This window comes from Narcine bancroftii, chromosome 11, assembly GCF_036971445.1.
Source record: "Narcine bancroftii isolate sNarBan1 chromosome 11, sNarBan1.hap1, whole genome shotgun sequence".
Taxonomy (NCBI): domain Eukaryota; kingdom Metazoa; phylum Chordata; class Chondrichthyes; order Torpediniformes; family Narcinidae; genus Narcine; species Narcine bancroftii.
The window spans coordinates 82,852,723-82,870,826 of record NC_091479.1 but is presented as its reverse complement, the minus strand read 5'-3'; the positions used below and the strand labels follow the sequence as shown (position 1 = coordinate 82,870,826).

Sequence of the window (18,104 nt, the reverse complement as noted above, 5' to 3'; positions counted from 1 at the left end):
AAGAAATGGAATTAACCTTTTATGTTGAAGACCCTTTATTCCTAAACTGCTGAGTTTCCAGAACTTTGCTTTTTTAAACATTTTAGATAAGCAGCATCTGCATTTCATTATTTTCATTTAATTTCATGTTGAATTCACTGCAACTTCCAGAATTGCCAAGTTCTCTTCCAGAATTCTGACAATGCATCATCGACCTGAAATGTTCATTCATTTCTCTTTCGACATGTCAAGCTTGTTTTTTTAGTATTTCCTATTTTCACATTTCAGGCATCTACTTTTTAATTTTCATTATCTACATTTTGTAAAGAAGCTTAAAGAAAATATATTGCATAGATGTGCAAATAAGAAGCACAATGTTTGAAGCTGGAAAGAAAGAAAGAATATGTGATTCACAAGCCATTCAGAGATAATGTTTCATCATGGTTTTGTGCTTGAATAACTGTAATGTCACCCCATACAGGAATCCCTGACCTATGGCCATTCAACATATTAAGAGCATTTGGGATGGCAGCAAGCATCTTCAGTCCATTACTGGGAGTTTAGAGAGGTACTACAACTCTCATGGTGCCCATCCACTCACCTCATCAAACACTTTATTCTTCAATTATGGATATGGTGGAATTGCAGAGTTACTGGTCTAGTATCTAAAGTTTACAGAGATATGGACAAATTTTCTGGAATTCAGCTTCCCCAATGCAGTTGAAGCATTCAAATTCTTGAGGAAAATAATGATCTCCATTACAAATCCTATAATTCTATTGAATGGTTGTAGAACATCATCTGTCTCACTAAAGATAAGAAATATGGTTTATAATGCAACTCCAGATCCATCCACTCTTTAGGGAACAGCATCACAGAGGATAATGTGCTTCCACTCTTATTTGTGTGAATGTTTGGTGGCTGACATAGGATCACCAGCTAGGTGGAAAAGGTGATGTTCAATAAGGTGCATGCACGGGTAGTTTGGGAGCTATAGAACACCCTTGCACCATTTATTTTGAGTTTCTGCATACTCTCAGCAAATGCACCCACAATTCTCACTGCTATCCTAAACGCTCCATTAATATTTTGATTAGTCAAGGGCCTGGGATTTCCATGGGCTATTGGAGACATTGCACTTTGTTTCCCCAAGGCAACTTTGAGAATATCCTTGAATCTTTTCCTCCATCTATTTGGCAATCTTTCTGAACTCAGGCAGAAGTCCGGTGTCAGACATGCAAACAATTTGGCCTTCCCAGCAAAACTGAGCAAGAGTATTTGGAACCTTAAAGTTGGGAATATTAGCCTTAGAGATGAAACCAACATTAATTCATTCATCCTGTTTGCACATTACAAGAATATTATGAGGACAGGTTTATTGGTGACTTCCCAATATTTTGAGATGCTTCCTTGTCTAGTCCCTGACTCAAAAGGTTACAAGATATCAAGGATCCCTAGCCGACCGTGTGCATGAGTAGGGGTCTTGCTTTTTAAACTTCTTGTTCCTCAGATGACCAAAGGCTGACTTATCAATATTATTAACTCTTACTTGTCCTTGAAGTGGCCTAGAGAGAGGCCCAAGTTCCTGGAAGGAACAGGCCTTGAATGAGGCCCATTTTAGGAGCAGAATCCATCCAATATGGGTAGAAGAAAGAAGCAAGAGGAAAGGTGCCCAGATCAGCGGGGCCAAATCAAGAACAAGAGCAACAGTTTCAGAATAAGGGAGAACTTATTAAAAGTTTGGGACAAAGAGGAATTTTCTACTCATGAAAGTGTAAAATTCTCCATTTCAGAAGCATTGGAGCCGAGTATTTGATGCTGAGGCAGGCAGAGAACAAACAGGGGAGTAGAGTGAAGGCCAAAACTAAGATCAGCTACCCTCCTATTGAAAAATGAACCAGTCCTGAGGGGACACAATTCATGGACCTTCCATTTTTTTTAATGTTCAGAGGATGAACAAGAAATAATGGTCTTGCTGATGACATCTACAATTTCAGAAAAATATATTTGGGGACAAAGTTATAAGCACAGACATCGCATGCCCAAGGCTTTCTCCAAATAAGTCCCAGGCCTAACATAATTGTAACACAAGTGTTACAATTTTTGACTGCCTGCCTACCTGGATTAGAGAAAATATTTTTTAAAATCCACAGGATTGAAATCAAACCTATGGCAAAGAATAAATGCTCTATTTTCATCAATTCCTGAGAATTCTTAAAAATGCATTCAAGAACAATGGTCCTGACTTCCAGAATTATTTGAGGCACTATTTAGTTCAGAGATCCTGAAAAAATTTGGTCAGTCATCTACATTTTCTGCAGGCCTAATGACCGATTCAGACAAACCCGATTTATGGCTGTGAAGGCCATGTATCTATACCCATTCCATGGAAATAAAACAAGATAGTCTTCCATGTTGTGCATATGATACAGTCATACAGTAGGCTCATCCAATATCAGAATAGGTCTGTTATACTTGAAGTTATAAAGCTGTTTTTATTTGTCAATAATTGTAGCACATGATCTATTAAACCCATCTCTAACACAATGAGCTTCCACACCAGGTGGAAATACCTTAAATAAGAGCTCAAGCCCAAAACGTTGGCTATGTATCTTTATCTTTGCTCTATAAAGTACACTGTGTGACCTGCTGAGTTTCTCCAGCATTGTGTTTTTACTGTCACTCTCACAGCTATATAATAATGATGTCATTTGGGTCAAAGGTTTGAAACCTGAATAAAACAACAAATTGAAATCTGCTACATGATGGTTTCCTATTACTTTTCTTTTGGTAGTACTTACTTGCAATTCATCAACTAATTTTGAAACTAAAATTGATATATTAATAGCAGTGCATGCAAACAGGTGGCTGTAGCCATGGTTAACAACAGCTGAATATATAAAGCATGTGTTCTTTAAATATCCAAATTCTATAAACAGCTGAAATGTCTGCCTTTGTATAGGAACGCAATAAATTCTCATCAATTCTATTTAAAAAAATATTGCTGAAGGGCAATTAAAAGTTAGTGACCCAATGCAAGCAGAGTGTATGTACTGAAATCCTATCAACAGTCATTTTGATAATCTATCTTTCTCCTGTCTGTTCTCTCTGCAGTTACTGATGTACCAATTTCACATTCAGAGATTTTTTTAAATTTTATTCCAATGTTTTGTGTTTATGATTCCATTTTAATTTACCTACTGGCACATTAGATCACCTGGATCACAAGAGCATCTGTGTCAGACTGTTGTTCATTGACTACAGTCTGACATTTAACACCACCATACCAGCAAAACTAATAATCAGACTCATATATCGGGGACTCTTTTCATCCCTTTGAAACTGAATCCTCAATATCTTCATCACCAGCCCCAATCAATGTGGATTGGCACCATCACCTTCTAGGCGATGCTTAGTCCCTCTATACTCATGACTGCATTCCTAAGTGATAGATTTGCTCACACCACCACCATTATTGGCCAAACAACAAGAAATAATTAATCAGACTCTAGGATAGATATAGAGAATCTGATATATGGTTCCAGTGCAACGATCTTGCTCTTAACATCAGCAACCCCAAGGTTATTGTGGACATGAGGAAGAGGAGGCCAAAAGACCACACACCTTTCTTCATTGGCAGGATGGTAGAGGAAAGTCCATATATTGGAGGTCATCTCCAGGAGCCAGTACTTCAGCAGAAACTTTGAAGGCAGCATACCAACATTTCTATTTTTCAAGAAGTCTGAGGAAATTTGGCATGTCAATTGAGTACTCCATCAAACTGCTACAGATGTACTGTGGAAAGACTGGTTGCCTCACAGCCTGCTTTGGAAAGTAGAATGCCCATAAACATGAGGTGACCAGCTTAGGGAGGAACGGTTGGCGTAGCGGTAGTTTGAATCCCGCGCCGTCTGTAAGGAGTTTATACGTCCTCCCCGTGTCTGCGTTTGATTTTTCCCTGAGAGCTCTGGTCTCCTCCCACCATTCAAAACGTATTTGGGGTGTAGGTTAATTGGGTGTAATTTGGGCAGCACGGACTCATTAGCCGAAATGGCCTGCTACCGTGCTCTATGTCCAAATTTTTTAAATTTTTTTTAATTTAGCCAAGCCCATCACAAGCACAGACCTCTCATTCATTGTTGATATCTGTGTAAGGTGCTGTCTTAAGAAAACAACCAACATCAGAAAGGATTTCCATCACCATGGTCACAAACATTTCTCGCTGCTACCTTCAGGTGAAAGATGCCGAGGCCTCAAGTCCAGCACTTCCAGTTTCAAGAATGGTTTTTGTTTTACTCCCAATCTCCCCAAACCATAAATTGCTGAGGGACCACCAAAAAGTCCGTCTGTATGGTAGAAACACTACTTTTTTGCATGAACTACAACTGTGAATATTTATCTATCCTTTTATTTGTCAACGATCACGATTGTCACATGGTGATAATTTTATACTATTATATTTGATGTGTATTACATACCTGTGTAGCTGCTGCTATCAAGAATTTCAATGCATCTGTACCTTGTATTTATGACAATAAACTCGCGCTTATTTGATTCTTCAGTTGCCAGCTAAAAAAAATATTTGAAATAATGAAAATGGATTGCAAAGAAGAAACAGTAAATCATTTATTAGGATCTCTTAAAACTCACCAACCCCTCCAGAAAAGGGTTTGGGCAAACCACTTAAACTATTACCTTGAAGGCAGAATGTGTTAATTTCCCACTTATTTGTCATTAGATTAGGTGTGAGTTTATTTTCATGTACCTGAAGAGGGCAGTGAGAAGAGAGCATGACCATGGTGATGAGAATCGTTAATGGTGTTGGCAACAACCTTCTTGAACTGGAGGACTTTGCCAGATTTCTTTCTTTCTGCGGCCATCTGCATTCCTGGGCACTCAAGTTTCCAAAACAGGTTGTGATGCAGCAAGTCACTTTACTTTCCACGAAAAACATAGAAGTTTGATAGAGTATTAGATAAAATGCCAAATCTCTTAACTTCTTGGAAAGTAGGTGTGTTTTCTTCATGGTTGCCTTAATGTGCTGAACCCTGGAGAGATTCTTTGATATATGGATGCCCAGCAACATAAAGCTACCAACCCTGTCTACCACTGTGCTTTTAATTAAATTAACTTAAATCATTCTGGATTTTCCAACTTGAAAAATTGGAACTAAAAATTGAAATTTTCTTAAATGTTCGATCCCTTGAAGCTAATCCTGTGAGGGGTTAAAGTTTCCAGACCACACATTACAAAGGAAAACACCAAGAACTTCAAATGCTGGAATCTCAATAAAACAATGAGAAGCTGGAGAAACTCAGCAGGTCAGACAGAATCTATGGAGAGAAATGGACTGTCAAAGTTTAAAGCTAGGACCCTTTCAAAATTAGGTTGGGAAGAGGAGATATGAAGGAAAAAAAGAAGGGTGAGGAAGAGCTAAGATGTAATAGAATTCAAGACAAAAAGATAGAAGATGAGAAGCAGTTAGGGAAAGAGATCACTGGGAATAGGGCTGAATGTATTGCTAGAAAGAGTAGGAAAGTGGGTGGAAGGTGGCACCAGATGGTTGTGGGATAGACCAAATCCCACCAAGATGATCATTAAATTTTCTAATTTCAGATAAAACCCACTCACATTCAGCTTCATTTTCCACCCACTCCCATACTCTTGTTTCCCACCCTTTCAACCACTCTCCTGCCATTCCTTCCATCTCTCCCAGGTTTAGTCTAGTTTTCTATTAATTTTCCCCCCTCCTTTACTTCTTTCACTGGCCCTTCCAAGCAAACGTTGACTGACCACTTCCATCCTTCGATGCTGCCTGACCTACTGAGTTCCTCCAACAAATTTTCCTTTACTCAAGATTCCAGCATTTGTGCTTCTCCAATTAAAACCTCATGGGTGTTAATTAAGTCCACAACCTTGTCCTAAAATTGGCTATAATCCACTAATCAAGCATTAGCAAGGTCATCGGAAAATGACTGAAAGGTCAGGCACGATTTGTACTGAAGCCTCTGGTACCATGTGTTTTAATCATAGCCCAGAAGCTCGTGGTTCTGCAGTGGGCAACATTATCCCAGATAAAAATCAATTGCATGATTTAATGTTAAAAAACGCTGAATGCAGTAACATAATGAGTGGAAGAAAAACTATACAATCCGAAATGGGTCTATTAGTTGTTTTGTATCCCACTTTTGTAAAGTTCTGTACAGAGAGTGTTTTGAACAAACTAAGTGGAATTGAATATGCAGTCGGTGTGCTTGGCAGTGAACACAATAGAGATGTGACATTTTTAATGAAACCCATTCCTGGCAGTTGTTCGGGGTAATGTTAGCGTCACGCCAAATGTACGCTCGCCACTGCTGACACACGCTATCCATTTATTTGTTTGCTGCAGGTCCATTTAAACATTTTGACACCAAGTAACAGCTGTTCTGATTTAAAAGTCTGTTTTTCAGCTGGCCATACGACTGGTATTTTGTTTCACACAGCAGCCGTTTCTGATCACCCAAGGGTAGCGTGTAGCGTTAATGTGTGCATTTACTGAACCTGGACAGCAAACAGTTTATGATTAGCCTTCCTATGTTTATGGTGTTTGCTTTTATATTATTCATGAGAGAGAGCCAATATTAGCAGTAATGAATGAATGCAGGAAAAAATTCAAAATTGAAACAGCAGCTGTGAGTTCTCCTTTGAATATTTAACCTCAGAATTTTTTAAACTTCATTTTTTTATTGCCATCCTCATTTTGGCTTTACACAGGCTCAGTTACATATTATATTTTCAATCATTACTCATCATAACATTGCATCTACATTTCCTGTCAAACAAACTTCTTCAAAGTTTCTCCAAGACAGTTCTTGAACAACATGAGCTGGTACTGACAAAATAAAGATCTTTAAACAATTGTATTTTGTGTCATTCTTTTACGAATGCAAATCAATCATCGTCATATAGTAAAGCAAACAAATAATTACTGGGGAACTCAACAGGTCAGACAGCAGCAGGCATGCGTAGAAATAGTCAATCAACATTTCAGCTCTAGGCACTTTAAGGAGACTATGGCTTTTTGAGAGAAGGTCGTGTCTCGTGAGCCTAATTGAGTTATTTTGAGAAAGGGACAAAAGAAACTGATGATTAAGGCAGGGCGTTAGATGTGGAATATATGGATTTTAGTAAGGCATTTGACAAGGTCCGCCATTCAGAATAATTCAGAAAGTCGTGAGGCATGGGATGCATGGAACCTTAGCTGCTTGGATTCAAAATTGGCTTGCCTGCAGAAAGTTGTAGATGGAATGATTTCTGCTTGCAGGTTAGTAACTAGTGGATTCCCACAGAGATCCGTTCTGGAACCGCTGCTCTTTGTGAAGATGTGGAAGGATGGATCAGTAAGTTTGCAGATTGCATGAAGGTTGGAGGAGTTGTGGATAGTGCAGAAGGTTGTCATAGATTACAGTAGGATGTAGACAGGATGAAGATTTGGGCAGAAAAGTGGCAGATGGAGTTCAATCCAGATAAGTGTGAAACAATGCATTTTGGAAGGTCAAAATTGAAGATGGAGTATATGGATAATGGCAGGATTCTGAGCAGGATGGAAGAACAGAAGGATCAAATTCATAGATCTTTCAAGGTTGATAGGGTCATTAAGTCTTATGGTATCCTGGCCTTCATTCATCAGGGGATTAAGTTCAAGAGCCACGAGATAATGTTGCAGCTCTAAAACTCTGGTTAGACCCATGCACTGTAAATTTTGTTGTTTTCAAATTCCCAAACTCCTGTCCCTTGTGCTCGAAAACTCACCCATCTTTCAAATTCCAACTCATGCCAGTTAAGCTTAAACAAAGACCTCTTGATGGTTTTATCTTCAAAATTCCCCGTCCAAATGTTCAAACAGGCTATCAAATGTATTTTCCTCCTCAGCTGTCGATCTGGTATCACTTCTATTCAGAATCGATTGAATGATCTCAAGCTTCAACCATTTGTTGATTCTGGCTTGGTTTTCTTGGAATATTCTGCTCAGTTCTGGTCGCCTCATTACAAGAAGGATGTGGAAGCTTTGGAGAGATTGTATAGGGGATTTCCCAGGATGTTGCCTGGATTGGAGAACCTGTCATACGAGGCAAGGTTAACAGAGCTAGTGCTTTTCTCTTTGGAGTGAAGAAGGATGAGAGGTGGCTTAATAGAGGTCTACAAGATTATGAGAGGCATTGATAGGATGGATAGCCAGTACCTTTTCCCAGGGCAACAGTAGCAAATTCCAGAGGACCTAAGGTGAGTGGACGAAACATTTTAGGAGAGACATTAGAGGTAAGTTTTTTTTACTCAGAGTGTATGCGCTGCCTGGAATGCATTGCCATGGTTGGTGTTGGAGGTTGGTACAATAGGGACATTTAAAAGATTCTTAGGCAGATATATAGATGCAAGAAAAATAGAGTGCTCTGATGTTAGTTATGGTTTAGATCAGTGGTTCTCAACCTTTCTCTTCCCACTCACACACCACTTTAAGTAATCCCTATGCCATCGATGCTCTGTGATTAGTAAGGGATGGCTTAAGGTGGTATGTGAGTGGGAAGGGAAGGTTGAGAACCACTGCTCTGGACCCAAATGTACTGAAATATTTTGCTTGAGAAAAATTGCCATTGGCCCATTTCCTTTGGCGTTATGAAGCTGTACACATTATGAGTCAATTGGGTAAGATTAAAACAGTGGTTTTCATACTCTTTCTTTCTACCCACATACCACCTTAAGCAATCCCTTACTATACATAGAGCACCTATAGCATAGGGAATACTTGAGTGGAAAGAAAATGATTGAGAAACACTGCTTTAGATTGTTTTATATAGGTGGATGCAACATCAGGGGCTGAAGGGCCTGTACTTTGCTGTAATGTTCTGTGTTTTATGAAAAGGGAAGATTTTTTAAAAAGTGGATGATTAGCATTACAGAAAGGAAGGTCATCATAGATTGAGGATCTACTGGTAGAGGGGAACAATCACTCCATTGGTATTCTATAGGCCCCTCAATAGCCTCAGGACCATCGCAGAGCAGGTAAAGAGACTATTTCTTTTTTCTCAGGGCTCCTTTCACTGCTTCCTACTTCCTATTCCTACTACTCTCAAGCTCTGGGACCACCCAGACTTGAATTTTCCTTGATCCTCTGTCTCCTAATTCCCCCCCACCCCATTTTCCCCTCCCACCCCTAACTATCCATCACCTGTCAATCTGTGCTCTCCGCTCTCCCCCATCCCTGCACTCTTTTGTTCAGAGATCTGCCTGCTCAGTGCTATTTCTGATGAAAGGTTTTGGCCCAAGATGTTGACTGCCTATTGACTTCCATGGATACTGCCTGAACCATTAAGTTCCTCCAGCCTTTTGTGTGTTGCTGCAAGACAAAATCCAAATTGTCAAGGGTGACTTCAACTTCCCTAATATTGATTGGCTCTCTCCTTGATGTAAAAGAGTTAGATGGAGCAGTTTTTTTTTAAGGCATGTCTTAAAAGGATTCATGACAGATTACTTAGAGGGAAAAGCCGGCACTGCTGGAGCTCTTACAATGGCAGGGCTGCTACTGGGTGAGCAGAGTCACCGCACTGCCCCCAGGGTTCTACTGCTGACGGCTCTGCACAGGCTTTAAAGTTGGAACCTTTAGTCAAGAGGAAGGAGGAATAAAAATACAAAAATGCTGGAGGAACTCAGCAGGTCTCATAGTGTCCATATGAGGTAAAGATATATAATCAATGTTTCAGACCCGAGCCCTTCTTCAGTGTATGAGTAAAAAGCAGGAAGGTGCCCGAATTAAAGGCTGGGGAGAAGGAAAGAGGGAGAAGCACAGACAAAAGGTGTTAATTGGATGTAGATAGGAGGACAGGGGAGCAGAAAGTTGAGAATTGATGGGCAAGAAGGAGTGGGTTGGCACTTGAATGCAGAGCGAGAGGAAAAGAGACATAGGAATGGATGGGAGTTGGCTAACAGACACCAGTGAAGATGTTATTAATGCCATCTGGTTGGAGAGTGCCCAAGTGTCATCCTATCCCGTCCTGAAGACAGCATCATGAGCTCTGAGAAGTGCCCGGACCTCTGCATCCAACCATGGTTTCTGGTTAGCCCTGGTTGTGAAACATTTGAAACAATATATGGTGACATCCTCAATGCATTGGTTGATGTGGTCAGTCACTGAGCTCATGTACACCACTATGTTTACAAAACTGTTGTTGGTGGCCACCTCCCTGAACCAGCACTAGTCCATGGTCTTAAAACAGTTTGCAGCGATGCCGCCCCCCCCCCCCCCCCCCACCCCACACTGGCCCACATCCAAATTTCTCTTGGAACTGACCTAGTTTGCTTTGCCAGCTATCTGTACACCGGGGTTAGTATGACAGATATATGTTTTGAGTAACCAAGGTGGGGCCAAGGGGCTGCTTTGTACACACCAAGAACATTGGTGTACACCAAGGTGTTCTCTCTTCTGGTGGCGAAATTCACATGCTGTTGAAACTGTGATAAGACCGTTTCAGATTGGCGTGGTTAAAGTCGCCAGCAACAATTATGGACTGTGGCAATCAGAATGGCCAAGAATTCCTGGGCAGGTCATAGGGTCTACATTTCACCAGGAGGTCCTCTATCTCTACTGGGCAGAATGTCTTCACAACAGGGACATTGGCACACCAGTTCTCATTGATATAAATGTATAGTCGACCACCTCGAGTCTTTCCAGAAGCAGCAGCGTCTCTGTCTGCCCTGAAGGAGATAAGGCCATTCAGCTGCATCGTTGAGTCTGAAATGGTGTCCTGGAGCCACATTTCTGTAATCACCAGAGCACAACAGCCCTGCAGTTCTGTCTGGTTCAGATGCAGCTCCAGGTCATCCATTTTCTTCTCCAGCAATCTTACATTTCTCTTAAAGTTATTTTTATTGAGTTTTTGTCAGAAAAGAAAACAAATATATAATAAATCCATTGCATTGAAACTATTACACATTTAAGATAATAGCATATATTATATATTAATATATTATAGTGACAATAGTACTTGAACAAATCCCAATCCGATATGGAGTTATATAAGTAAAGAAAGAAAGAGAAAAAAAAGAGAAAAAAGAAAAAAATGAGCAAAATTCTAACCCAATGCCAACCAAGGTTGCAATTCATGTTGTAGGTAGAGATAATATCAAGCAAACAGCCCAGTAACAAACATCTTCGCACCAAGTTAGTCCAAATGCAAAAGTAAGCCATAAATGAACTCCAGGTCCACCAAAGGAAATCTTGATTTTTGTGACATTATGCCTAATTTTCTCCAAATTTTAAAAGGACATAATGTCTAATAGCCTTTGTCTGTGAGTGGGTAGAAACTCCTCTTTTTATTTTAACAATGTTGCTCTTCTTGCTAGTAAAGTTGAAAATGCTAAAATCTGTCTTTGATTAGAGGATCCAAATTAATCCCAAAAATTATCAAAAAAGTTCTAAAAATATCAGTCCAATATTTTTGTAATTTAGGACTTGATCAAGACACATGTATCAAAGAGATGTCATAAATTTTACATTTATCACAGAGTGAATTAATATCTGGATAAATTCGAGCAAATTTAACTTTGAAAAAATGTATTCGATGCACCACTTTCAAATGTATCAGACTGTGTTTGGAACATTATAATGAGTCGCCGATTAAGCCCAAAATTGATCTCCAATCTTCATCTGAAAAAGAGATATTGAGATCATTCTCCCATTCAGTTTTAATCCCAATGAGCAAAATTGTTTTCATATTCAATAATTTATGATATATTTGTGAGCAAATTGTAATTCAAAAAGTTCATCAATAAAATTTGGATCTGGAAGGATTAGACATACTGAAAGCTTGGAATGAACAAAATGTCGAATTTGATAATACCTGGGAAAAGTGTCTATTTGATAAATTAAATTTGATCATCAATTGATGCAGAAATATGAAGTTTTGTTGTACAACAATATCCTTAAAACTTTTAATTTCTGAAAGATTCCATTCTTAAAAACCTGCTTCTAAAATAGTAGGTTGAAATAAATGATTAGATAGGATAGGACTTGTGCTTATAAATCCCGTAATTCCAAAAAATGTTCTAACTTGACTCCAAATCTTCAATCGATGTATCTTTATTTTCGATAGAGAGAGGTCTGGGTGAACCCAATGCCACCCATAAAGAGGTGTTTTTAAGCGATTTCAATTCCATCACAATCCAGTTTGGGCAGTCATCTGTCTTTTCACATTGCAATAACAATAACATATTCCTTATGTTCATAGCCCAGTAATAAAATCTAAAATTGGTAACACCATCCCCCTATTATTTCTTATATTCTGGAGATAGCTTTTATTCAGTCTTGGTTTTTTTTTGCAATATATATGACATTATGATTGATTTCAATGTGTTGAAAAAGGACTTGAAAGGTAGTGATTGGAATAAATATAAAAATTTTGGTAAAATAATGATAGACAAGGAAAGTGGTGATTATCTGGTAAGGATCTTACATTTGAGAGTAAGGTCATTGGGAGCACTGGGAGTCTGAAGGAACTCTCAGTCTAACACTAATTCCGGCCCATTTTCCATGTTTCTGCCTTTTCCAGCAGTGCTTTTGATGGCTTCCCACGCATCTCCTGTGATCCACTCTGCTGTTTGCAGCAGTCTGTGTTCCCTGCTTCAGTAGGTTTAAACCACACAGAATCTGCTAATTTGAAAGTCTGGTTCGCATTTTGTACTTTGATGAGAGTTTTCCAATCATAGACGAAACATAGCAGGTTGGGGATTTCACAATTGTGAGGAGCCAAAGTGGCCACTGCAATCTCATGCACCGCCATCTTGAAACGTGAATCTACAAGAGTCATCTATTCCATCCAGTGCTCCTGCTGTGTTCTCTACATTGGAGAGACTGGACACAGACTGGGAGATCACTTTGTTGATCATCTCAGCTCTGAACGCTGCAATAGCGTGGATCTCCTTGTTGTTTCCCATTTCAATTCCCACCCCATTCCCTTGCCAACATTTCTGTCCATGGTCTCATGCTGCGATACCTACTGAGTTCCTCCAGCATTTTTGTGTTTTTACTACAATCACAGCATATATCGACTTTTGCGTTTCTCGTCCTGGATAGGTTTGTTCCACTGAGACAGGAACAGGATGGTGGGGTAAAGGAACCATTGTTGATAAGAAAGTGAAACATTTAGTCAAGAGGAAGGATGAAGCACACTTCAGGTTGGGAAAGCAAAAATCAGGCAGGGCTTTTGAGGTTCAAGTTAGCCAGTTAGAAATTTAAGGGATTTTTCAGATAATAATTCTTTAGCCCAGCCATTCTCCACAGGGGCCCTCAGGGCCCACAGCACATTTAAGTAAAAGCCTTGTTTCCTTTGCACCTCATGTAACATCCATATTTTTAATGTAGTCAGGAGAAACCAAAACTTGACTGCTTCACGGGGGAAGGGGACCAATAAACTTTAAGCACCCAAGGGGAACCTTAGCTAAATAAAAGCTTGAAAATTACTACTTTTAGCAGTTCTTATGAACAGTCAATAACTAGAAATATTAACTATTTCTCTCCATAAAAACGACTTAAACTTTTATTCATTTCCCGCATTTTGTTTTTCCTACTGTCGTGTTGGGAAGGGTATCAGATTCGGTGGGTTCACAGAGAGGCAATTCTGGACAAAAGTGTAACAATCACACATAACTTTAATTAACACACGGGAGACAAACAGGGAAGAATGTTAAATGGTACTCGATTACTATTTCACTTAAGCAATGACATAGACATTCACCTCAGACCCAGAGTGGACTCCGACAATAGTAAACCTATACTTGACATGCTCATACACTTGAGTACACACACTACAAACAGGGACTCACACACACCCTGTACCAACAAAGGTGAGGCTTTCTACAAGTATTGATCTATCACAATAATAAAACTCAGCTTCAGTGTAGTGCACACCTTACCCGCGTCATTTCCAGTGATGTCCACAGTAATGACCTGGTATGAAGCAATGTCCAGGGCTTAGACCACAAGGCAGAGAGAAAGAATGTGCTGTGCATTGGTGTTATATACAGTGCTAATCTGTGCTTCTAGCCAATAATGACTCTAGGTGAGGTCATTATTAGCCAACGGTAAGGTAGCACTAATGGGTGGCTGGAGTCCAGCCTTGATTGACAGATGATATGACTTCCGAAAAAGTTTCAGACAGGGAGGACATGTGACCACCCACAAACAGACATTCCAGACAGGCAGGGAGGCCATATTTCCACCCTACACAATACCTACTAACTTTGAAAACCCTTTACCCCCACCGTCATGAATTCTTCAATATGGTGAGAACTATGAAACTAAAATTATAGCATATAATAATGAAATGTTACAAGATAGTTATTCAGCCAAGCTAAAAATCAATGTTGGTTTTTGAAATAATTTAACAAAGCATTTTTTTAGAACCCAACACTTCTAGGATCATGCCGTTTCCCTTACCAACTGTTCTCAGATTTGTTGATTTCGAGCATGGATCTCAGTTAAATCTCCCATAATATGTTTTCATGATTTATGTTTGTAGCTATTCTCACACTGTTCCAGGAGTTGTATCTGTAAACCCACCCTTTCCTTCAATGTCTTGCCACTGTTTAAAAGACCCAGGAGCACAAAGTCAGGAACTTTAAAAGTAAATACAGATTTAAAACACTTTGGGCTGAATAAATGAAAACATTGATTGCTTACTTAGGCAATTTTTATTTGGGATATGGATACATTTTTGTGTAATGTGCCCAACTTAGTTCATTTCCCCACTTTCACTCATAAGTCTTCTTCTGAATTTTCTGTCAGTGATAATGGTGAGAGATTGTCATATACTCAAGTGCAATGCACACTGAAATTCTTACTTGCTGCAGCCCCACGTGTACACAAGAATCATCAACTACAATAGAATAAATGACCACAATACGCCAATACAGAAATACAAGACAATACAGTACAGAAAGGTGGCACAGTTGGCCTACCAGTTAGCGCAATGCCTTTCCAGTGCCAGCAATTGGGTCCGGACTTGGGTTCGAATCTGCTTTCTCTGTAAGGAGGTTGTATGTTCTTCCCATGTCTGACTGGGGTTTTCTCTGAGTGCTCTGGTTTCCTCCCACCATTCAAAACCTACCGGGGGTATAGATTAATGGGGTGTAAATTGGGCAGTACAGACCCGAGTGCCGAAATGGCCTGTCACCATGCTGCATATCTAAATTTTTTTAAAAGATGTTAAATATAAAAGGATAAATAAATATTCACATTTGAAGATTGTGCAAAAGAGTGACATTTCAGTCAGATAGATTTTTTGATTATCCTGGAGTAATTCATGTTTAGGCTCGTACTGGGAGAAAAATAGCTGCTGGAGAAACATCGTTCTTCTTCCTAGAGATGCTGGACTTGAAGTTAGCGGTCATTGTGGTCAGGGTAATTACAATTCTTTAAGATGTTGGCGGTCTTCTTGAAGCAGTGTCTCACAGAGATGTTTTCAATAAATGGTAAGTCAGTGCCCATGTTAGACTTGGTCAAGTTTGCCACTTCCTGTAGCCTGTGTTCCTGGGCACTCAACTTTGTTATCTACCATGCAAACCCAAATATTTGTAATCTACACATATCCATAAATTGTGTCTAAATTAAATTATACCCACTCACCCCCTAAACCACTTTAGTAGAGAAAATGTTTATCCTTCGACATTGTTAGAGTTACCCTCCTCATCCATGTCCCCTACACAGGCTTCCCCACTCCACACTCCCCCCCCCCCAAAATCTTCTGCACCAACAACACAATGTGGGGAATGCCATAGGCTCGTGTATATTCAAACATGAAACATTCCTTATCAGAAATACTGTGGACATGATGTAGAAAAAAATGTATTAAGGTTTTAATTTTTTCACCATTGTACATCCAGGCTGGATCACACCATTAAAATGAAGATAGAAAAATAGGCTAAAATTCCTCAGCAGGTCAGGTACCATCTGTGGGGAACAAACTGGGAAATGTTATCACTCAACATTAATTCTCTTGTCGACTAGGTGTCATTTGACTTGACGAGTGTTTCTCCTTTTATTTCAGATTTCCGCCACCCTCATTGGGAGGAATTGCTCTGACCTTAGCCCATGCTGTTTCCAAAGCACTGCCGGCATTATCATTGCGAGGAGAAGAACTAAAGATACATCTTGTGGAGCAATGTCCTAAGCTTTTGAACCTGTGTATCTTGCCATTCTTGTATTTTATTATTGAACACCAATTTGATAACATTTCAAATATCAGATGACGCACCAAGTTAAAAGTCTACCTTAAAACAATTAAGACGATGTCATAATCCATGTTGAACCACAAGGTACCTTGTATGGGATCTTAGTCTCATGCCGAGAGGATCATTTTCAGGCAAGTCAGCTCGCTATCCATGCTTCAGTTATACACCTTTAAAATATCAAGAATAAAAATAAATAACAGCAAATGGCAATTTATTTCATGCTAATTACCAAAATCCCTGATTAGGAACGAGTCTAATTCATTCTTTTTGCAGGCGATTACAAAGTCAAAGCTACATAGAGCGTAGAATCAGCCCAACTCATTCATACCAACCCTAGTGCCTAACAACATTAATCTCATCTGCCTTCTTTAGGGTACTGTCCTAATTGTACTGCTCCAAATGGTGTATGAACATTGTAATTGCATTTGCCTCTACCACCCCCTCTGTCAAGCTCATTGCTGCAGCCACCACCTTGTGTGGAAAAAAACTTCACCCTCAGTCTCTTTTAAAATTTTTCTCCTTAAACCTTTGACCTCATTTTAGATTTCCATAATGTGGCATAACCGACTGCCCCTTATAATTTTTATAAAATTTGAAAGGTCACCCCTCTCCCTCATATACTTTAGTGAGAATAAACCCAATCTTGTTAGTAAAGCCCTCCATTCTAGACAATATTCTGGAGAACTTAGTCTCTCTCATGCTACCATATCCTTACTGTAATGTGGGAACCAAAAACTGTATACAATACTCCAATTGCAGCAGAAGCAATATTTTATTACAGTTGATGCATGATATCCAAACTCTTATACACACTGCCTTGGCCTACAAAGGCAAGAATGCTAAATGCCTTCTTTGCTACCTGTCACCAGTTTCAGGGATCTATGTACTTGCACAAAGTCTCTCTGTACATAAACACTCCAGAGGTCCCTGCCAACTACTCTATCTATCCCATCAGTATTTTATCTCCAAAAATGCATTACCTCATTCTTTTCTGGATTAAATTCCACATGGCTTCACTCTGCCCAATGTTCCACCTGATCTCTCCTTTGATGACATTCTTCTCCACCAATATCAACAGCAAACTTATCAGTAAGACTCTTAAATTTGCCTCATCTCTTTGTCATGACATTGTTATAGAGTCGTTTATCATACATGGGTGTCTTATGGAATTGGTGTAATATAATAAAATACAGAATAGCCCCTCAGTCCAACTCATCCATGCCAAACTCATTGGCATTCTGGGCTAGTCCCATTTGCCTGCATTTAGTCACCATTCCAATTCAGATTTATTGTCAGAGTACATACATGACATCACATTCAACCCCGAGATTCTTTTTCCTGCAGGCATGGCAGAATTATACCAATCAGTCGAGAAAATGTATACATGTGAACAAATAAAGAACTGTAAACAGATAACAAATGTAAACAAACTGACTGCAATACAGAAAATAAAAAAAAGAAAATCAATAAAGTGCACAAGTAAGAGTCTGATGGTGGAGGGGTAGCAGCTGTTCCCGAACCTGGTGGTGTGAGTCTTGTGGTGCCTATACCTCTTTCCTGGTGGTAGCAGTGAGAACAGAGTGTGTGCTGGGTGGTGAGGGTCTTTGATGATTCCTAGGCCTTTTCATCTGTCAAACTGAATTAAGAGTCATGGGATCAAGCGAGCTAGTGGAGCCAAGTCCACGGCCAGATCAGCCTTGACTTTATTGAATGGTGGAGCAGTACGACAGTCCAGATTTTGTGTTACTATTTCTTATTTCTTTTGAACATTTGTATTCACTTTAACTGTTTCTACTGGCAGCTCAATCCAGATGTAGACTAACTGAATGGAAAAAATTGCCTTCAAGTCCCTCTTAAATCTC

General features: G+C 39.5%; 1 protein-coding gene across 6 annotated transcripts in view; it reads right to left on the bottom strand.

Moving 5' to 3' along the window:
- The window catches only part of LOC138746048 (uncharacterized), a 123,228-nt gene that overhangs the window by 55,582 nt on the left and 49,542 nt on the right, over positions 1 to 18,104 (bottom strand). The window contains exons 3-4 of one of the 6 annotated variants that reach the window (XR_011346666.1): positions 16,331 to 16,409; positions 14,971 to 15,115 (exon numbers count right to left, since the gene is read on the bottom strand). The gene's annotated coding sequence lies outside the window, so the exon portion shown is untranslated. Of the gene's footprint in view, positions 1 to 13,685; positions 15,116 to 16,281; positions 16,410 to 18,104 lie in introns of those variants that run through there. The other 5 variants (XR_011346669.1, XR_011346665.1, XR_011346664.1 and 2 more) reach the window with 5 other exon arrangements.